Genomic DNA, 7,385 nt, shown 5'->3' on the forward strand with positions numbered 1-7,385 from the left:
GAGACGGAGTCTCCCTCTGTTGCCCGGGCTGGAGTGCAATGGCACGATCTTGGCTCACTGCAACCTCCACCTCCGGGGTTCAAGTGATTCTCCTGCCTCAGCCTCCTGAGTAGCTGGAACTACAAGCGTATGCCACCACACCCAGCTAATTTTTTGTACTTTTAGTAGAGATGGGGTTTCACTGTGTTAGTCAGGATAGCCTTGATCTCCTGACCTCATGATGCTCCCACCTCGGCCTCCCAAAGTGCTGGGATTACAGGCGTGAGCCACCGTGCTTCACCAGATTTTTTTTTAATGTGGCTTTCTCACTTACAACAATCCAGATTTAGCTAAGAGCATTCCCAAATAATGTCAGTTTATAGTTAAAAACAAGGCAAAAGACTGAGACATCTGTTCAGACACAAGAATCAAATTGGTGTTGAAACTTAAAACAATGGGGATCTCAGCCTCAACCTAAACTCTTCTATCCCAATTTCCAGGAGAATTAATCCAGATGACAAATGGCTCCACTAATAAAACAAAAATGGCACAGCCTGGTCATATTTTTATTAAATAATAAGACCCCTTTTTCTGATTTGAGAAACTCTAAGACTTTGTCCAATGTACCTGACTTCTTTAAATGTATTAAAATTTAGGACTGGGCACAGTAGCTCACGCCTGTAATCCCAGCAGTTTGGGAGGCCAAGGCAAGCGGATCACTTGAGGTCAGGAGTTCAAGACCAGCCTGGCCAACATGGAGAAACGCTGTCTCTGCTAAAAATACAAAACTTAGCCAGGTGTGATGGCTTGTGTCTGTAATCCCAGCTATTCAGGAGGCTGAGGCAGGAGAATCACTTGGACCTGGGAGGCAGAAGCTGCAGTGAGCCAAGATCCCACCACTGTACTCCAGACTCGGCAACAGGGCAAAACTCCATCTCAAAAATAAATAAATAAATAAGAAATTGGGCTACGTGTGGTGGCTCATGCCTGCAATCCCAACACTTTGGGAAGCCAAGGCAGGCGAATTGCTCGAGCCCAGGAGTTTGAGACCAGGCTGGGCAACATGGTAAAACCCTGCTTCTACTAAAAATACAAGAATTAGCCAAGAGTGGTGGCATGCACCTGTAATCCCAACTACTTGGGAGGCTGAAGTGGGAGGATCGCTTGAGCCTAGGAGGTCAAGGCTACAGTGAACTATGATCTCACCACTGCACTCTAGCCTCAATGACAGAGTGAGACATTGTATCAAGGGGAATATTTATTTATTTAAATAATATTCCTCTGTACTCAAAAATGAGTATCTTCTTTCTTATCACCATCACTAATAACACTTATTACCAATTTCAGGACAAGACATCCTGGCATCTGCTCATTATTATCAGGTCACTATGACATAATATATTTGGTAAACAATAGTAAACATGAATCTGGGAGAACAGACCTAAGCACCAAACAAATCAATGTAATTAAAGAAAAGGAAGCGAGATAAACATTAAAATAATTTAAAACGTCTGGTTCAATCTGATCTCTAAAATGTGCTACTTGTACAGTTTAATGGAAATTAGACTCATTTGCTATCTTTCCAATAAGCTAATTGCTATTTATAGTCTTGATCCTAATAGTTCTTTAGATTGTACCAGAATTTTGCAGAATTATCTTGTTAAAAGAAGTGAGCTAGGACTCACAAATATCATTACAGAATATAGAAATTTCTCCTTTACTGTTTGTTATAATTAAAAATAATCTGTAACAGAGGCTTGTCTTATTCAATGTTTTTACAATGCCCTTCTAGCAAAAATGCAAAGAATGTTATAATCATTTAATCCATTCATAATGTAAACTAAATGTGAAGTGGGCAAATGAAGAAAGAAATCCTTCACATAAAAGACGTGGAATAAATCTGAAGTTATCTATGAATTTACATATACAAACAGAAAAACCAGTATACAGAAATGATTACTTGAGCCTCAAAGAAGAGCTATAGCTCAAATCCATTACAATCTGTCTAGGATGTTTACTATGCCATTCTAAGTCCTTTAAAACTTGTTTAAGATTTTAAAACCTCCTTAGAATTCTTCACCCAATTTATTTGAAAAAGCTCATATACGCACACACATTAAATTTTTTTGGCTAGGCGAGATGGCTCACGCCTGTAATCCCAACACTTTGGGAGGCTGAGGTAGGCAGATCACTTGAGCTCAAGAGTTTGAACTCATGTTGCTTGGGCAACATGGTGAAACCCCATCTCTAATAAAAATATAAAAATTAGCTGGGCATGGTGGCACATGCCGGTAGTCCCAGCTGGGACTCACTGCAATGTCTGCCTCCTGGGCCTAGGAGTGATCCTCCCACCACAGCCCCCCGAATAGGTGGGACTACATGTTGGGATTACAGCCATGAGCCATCAAGCCCAGCTGATTAAATTCTTTTTTCCCCCCAGACGAAGTCTCACTGTGGCCCAGGCTCCAGTGCAGTGGCTCAATCTGGGCTCACTGTAACCTCTGCCTCCTCAGGTTCAAGCAATTCTCCTGCCTCAGTCTTCAGAGTAGCTGGGACTACAGGCACCCACCACCATGCCAGGGTAATTATTTTTAGTAGAGATGGGGTTTTGCCTTGTTACCCAGGCTGGTCTGGAACTCCTGACATCAAGTGATCCACCGCCTTGGCCTCCCTAAGTGATGAGATTACAGGCATAAGTAAATTATTAACAGGAATTTTCACTACATTCTATTAAACAATAAATTAACCTAAGTCTTAAGTCATGCCTTTATCAGTAGCTCACATATTTCATTATCTCCCCTAACAATTTCAATGTCAAGGAATATATTACTGTCCTGTTCACTGTGAGCATTAAGTGTTCTTAACTAGAAAATAATGCACCCACCCATAAAATTTCAGGGAAGTGAGAAAGGTCAAGTATCTTTAGAAGTTCATAACATAGGTTCTAAATTAAGAGTCCCTGCTCTAAAGAGAAGGGATATCACTCTTGTAACCAACACTATTGTAAACAATAGTAACAAAATATTCCCTATACATATTGGCAGAGAAACATGGTACCAAGTGGGTTCTTGCCTTAAACCAAAAGAAACTCCAAGAGCCAGGTGCGGTGGCTCATGCATATAATCCCAGTACTTTGGGTGGCCAAGGTGGGCGGATCACAAGATCAAGACATCGAAACCAACCTGACCAACATGGTGAAACCCCGTCTCTACCAAAAATACAAAAATTAGCTGGGTATGGTGGCCTGCGCCTGTAGTCCCAGCTACTCAGGAGGCTGAGGTAGCAGAATCACTTGAACCTGTGAGGCGGAGGTTGCAGTGAGCTGAAATCATACCACTGCACTCCAGCCTGGCGACAGAGCAAGACTCTATTTCAAAAAAGAAAAAAAAGAAACTCCAAGAAAAATAAAAAGTCTAAATAAAAACAAATCAGAAGATGTGATTGCTGCACAACACTGTCAATGTACTAAATGTCACTGAACTGTTCACCTTAATGTGGTTAATTTTACGGTATGTGAATTTCACCTCAAAAAAAAATCACCTATATATAAGTTTATCTCATTAAATATATATAACGAGATACACTTAATCTCATGCTAGATATGGACATAGCCAGAGTTTCCAAAATATAGGATAGCAAAAACTGATGTCTGCATTAGAAGTTACAGAAAAAGTATACAAAATAGAGCTCGAGAAAAAAAAAAAGCAAGTATTTGCTGAAGTGCCTCAAAAATCAAATTGCTTCTACGGGGGGAAAAATGTTCCTTCAGGAAAGCCAGAGAAATAAGCAAAGCCATGATAGAATTTGAACTCACACTACCTTTCTACCAGATCAAACCAGACAAGTCACTGGCTGTTCTGGGGATTTATGGTATGGCCTAAGGACATTGTTAAACCAACAAAGCTGTCAAAGTCAAAGCACATAATCACTCTTACTTGCCCTGACCAGAGTGTGATGTCACTGCATTTCAGAAAAGGCCTCCCTTCGCAGGATTATATATCCAGGTTTAACATAACCTAGTTTCTACCAAATATAGATTGTGAAAGTCCCTCCTCTCCTGTACCTACCTCCAGTTTCCCAAAAGAGAGCAGCAAAATTAGATTAATACCTTGGGTAGAATAAGGTCAGAAAAAAATTAATACGGTCTTAATTCAAATGGCTCTTTGGGAAGCTAAATTAGTTTGTAAAGTCACTAAACCCTTCTATTCACAAAGCTGGGCTTTACACAGTTCAGTGCTCATAGTGAAAAACGAGCCAAAGTTAACCAAACTGTAAGGCAGAAATGTCATTCCAGTAATCTTTTATTATGAAAGGTGTCAAATTCATTTTGAATCAAATATTCAGTAATGATGCAGACAACAGCACCATCAAGTATTATTTTGCTCATAAGAAATTATGAGACACAAAAGCTAAAATCACCTGTTATTTCTATTTAAACATAACAGACTACAAAGTAGCTTCTTAATATTACACAGAAGGAAAGAAGTTCAAAAGTTTTACATCTAATTCTTAACCGAAATAACGTCAAACTCTGGAAAACTTACGCCTGTAAGGAAAAAAGGACAAGAGAAAGGAGAACGTGTCCTATTTAATATATTCCTTGCTCAGCTTGGTTCAAACCTGTGCCTAAAAAGCTAATATTTCAAAATATGGATCTTTTAAGGAAAGAAAGAATGAAAGAACTGGACTTCCTTGAGTCTCTTAATCCATAGTCACAATATTAGATTTATATTGATTTTACCACCCAGCGTTTAGTGAGGCTGTTTGCATTACACATCATCCTTTCTGCTTCCTTCAACGTTTCAACGGCTAAGATACTTGCAAAACAGTTCTCACCTTACCCGGGCGCTTAGTCATCTCTGGAATGTGTTACACGTTTTCTTATAGAGCTGCACCGCCTTCATCTAAGAGTTTCTATTACTTTGTAAGCTTATCCTGAGGCTAAGCAATTGAAGTATACAAGGACGGTAATTAATAATTTAAATTGATTCTCATTGAGACCACCTTTCTTAGTCATTGTGCCTTTATCAGCTTAATGCTCTTTCTCTTAAACCACAATGGTTATGATAAGTTTTCAAACACTTTTCTTTTCAAAAGTGAAGTTTGGCTGGGTGAGCTGGCTCACGCCTGTAATCACAGCACTTTGGGAGGCCGAGTCAGAAGGATCGGGAGGATCGCTTGAACCCAGGAATTCGAGACCAGACTGGGCAACACAGTAAGACCCTGTCTCTAAAAATACAAAAATAAAAGTCAAAAGTTTAATGAAGCATCTGCGAGAATTCAATAAAAGCCTGTCCTCCCATCCAACCCCTCCAATAGAAGACTACTCTGAAAACAAGCAGCATGAACACATTATTTGGATTCAAATGATAAGGAAAGAACAGAAAGTTCTAGTTTCTTTACTTCCAGCTTAATCTACAGCCTTTCCCGAACCAGACCATTCCTGCAGAGCCCCCCCAAAAAAATTCTGGGTTAAGACGGGTTAAGATTTACCCCCATTTGCTTCCCCGTCTCACATCGAGTAAATTCTGGAGGTTACTCCTTCCTTCCTCCAAGGGTCACAGTGAATGCCTCTTCTTTCCCCAGGTGGTCAAGATTCTAGTGATTTGCACCTCCATTACGGAGCAGTGAAGAGACGACGTTCGCCCATCAATGAGCAAAACCTTTAAGGGAATCCCTTTTCCTTTGCTTGCTGGACACGTTCCAGCCTCTCAGTGAACGACGCCGAGCGGGGAGGAAGGAAAGTTCCCCCCCCACGGCCTCCAGGCTCTATCGGCCACACCCCTGGCCTCCGGCCCTCCTAAACCCTGAATTCCTAAACACATCTTCCCCTCATGTCCCCAACTACCTGCTGCCACACACGAGGATTCCCTCACCGCACCACAGCCACCATGGTGGAGACCCTTTCTCCAACCCTTTTCCTAACAACGGTCACACCCGACGGTTCCCTGTATCCTCAACGGTCACGCTCTTAGGATTTCCTCGCTTCCGCCGGTCTCCGATCCCAGCCTGGGGTTCCCCTTCTCTCTGTCCCCAACCCTGTCAATTAGGGACACACCCCAAATGCAGCCGCCCTGAACTCACCGGAGGCGGAGGCGAAGGCGAGGGTGGGGGTGGCGGCTGCAGCCGGAGAGCACAGCCCGAGTGGTGGTGTAATGGTTTCCTGCCCGTCACGATTCTTTTCTAGGTCTAAGTCACTGCGCAAAACCCACTTTGCCAGGGACAAAGATGGTGGGCAGGAAGCTCTGACGTCAGATAACGTCGCCGCGCAACGTCATCGGGGTGCGCGGGAGTTCTACAAAGGCGGGGGATCGCTGCCGCCTTCCAGACCCAAAGATTTCCCTTGGTCCCTGCAAAGCTGGCCCACTTGGGCCTCAGAGGATAAGCTGCTACTCCAAAGGGATTTATTTACAAAGCTGACAGTGGATTTGTTTTCTCGCACAGAAATTCTCTGAAAAACGTAAACATAGAGATGATGAAATATCGGCCGGGCGCGGCGGCTCACGCCTGTAATCCCAGCACTTTGGGAGGCCGAGGAGGGCAGATCACCTGAGGTCAGGAGTTCGAGACCAGCCTGGCCAACATGGTGAAACCCCCGTCTTTGGGCCGAGTGTGGTGGCGCATGCCTATAATCTCAGCTACTCGGAGGCTGAGGCAGGAGAATTGCTTGAACCCGGCTGAGGCGGAGGTTGCAGTGAGCCAAGATTGCGCCACTGCACTCCAGCCTGGGCAACAGAGCGAGACTTTGTCTCAAAAAAAAAAAAGAAAGAAAGAAAGAAAGAGAGATAATAAAATATCTTGTTCCTTTCTGAAAAAAACAAAAACAAAACCCTCTCAGCTAATTTTCCTGCCCGGCTCAAGAGTGGACAATGGTGATACAGCCTAGGCCTATATGTGAGCAGTGGAGCTATGGGATAGTGGTGCACCGAAAAGAGTTTGAGGAGGCATTGGATGTGAGTTTGAATCCCTACCATGAATGTGACTGGGAAGGTTAGTCTCCTCAACCTTCTTATCTGTGAAATGAAGACAATGATACTCTCTCGGGCATGTGAAGCTTAAAGCAGATAAATTAGGTAAAGTGCCTAGCATATAACAGGTGTGCTTACACAAAAGTAAGTTTCTTTTGGAAACTAAGACCTAGACCTAGATTCCCGGACCTGGAACTGAAGAACAAGATTGATGAGGTTAAATGAAACTAGCTGTCCCTAAAGTTAATTTCAGGATGTGAGGAAGGATGGAGAGCAAAGTGATGATTTATTTTTCTCACATTTGCCCATTAACTCTGTGAGTCAAAAAGTGTCTAAGCAGCCGGGCGCGGTGGCTCAAGCCTGTAATCCCAGCACTTTGGGAGGCCGAGGCGGGTGGATCACGAGGTCAAGAGATCGAGACCATCCTGGTCAACATGG

General features: G+C 42.9%; 1 protein-coding gene and 1 long non-coding RNA gene across 6 annotated transcripts in view; both read right to left on the reverse strand.

Moving 5' to 3' along the window:
• Positions 1–6,240, reverse strand: part of LOC108308425 — a 13,211-nt gene extending 6,971 nt beyond the window's left edge. Inside the window, exons 1-2 of one of the 4 annotated variants that reach the window (XR_005201204.1) lie at positions 5,856–6,052; positions 4,816–4,920 (exon numbers count right to left, since the gene is read on the reverse strand). This is a non-coding gene — a long non-coding RNA (uncharacterized LOC108308425). The other 3 variants (XR_005201203.1, XR_005201202.1, XR_001826914.2) reach the window with 3 other exon arrangements.
• AP2B1 (adaptor related protein complex 2 subunit beta 1) overlaps positions 1–7,385 on the reverse strand; it is a 141,280-nt gene that overhangs the window by 128,761 nt on the left and 5,134 nt on the right. The gene's annotated exons all lie outside the window — the stretch shown is intronic.

Source organism: Cebus imitator, unplaced genomic scaffold (assembly GCF_001604975.1).
Source record: "Cebus imitator isolate Cc_AM_T3 unplaced genomic scaffold, Cebus_imitator-1.0 Scaffold85, whole genome shotgun sequence".
NCBI classification, from domain to species: domain Eukaryota; kingdom Metazoa; phylum Chordata; class Mammalia; order Primates; family Cebidae; genus Cebus; species Cebus imitator.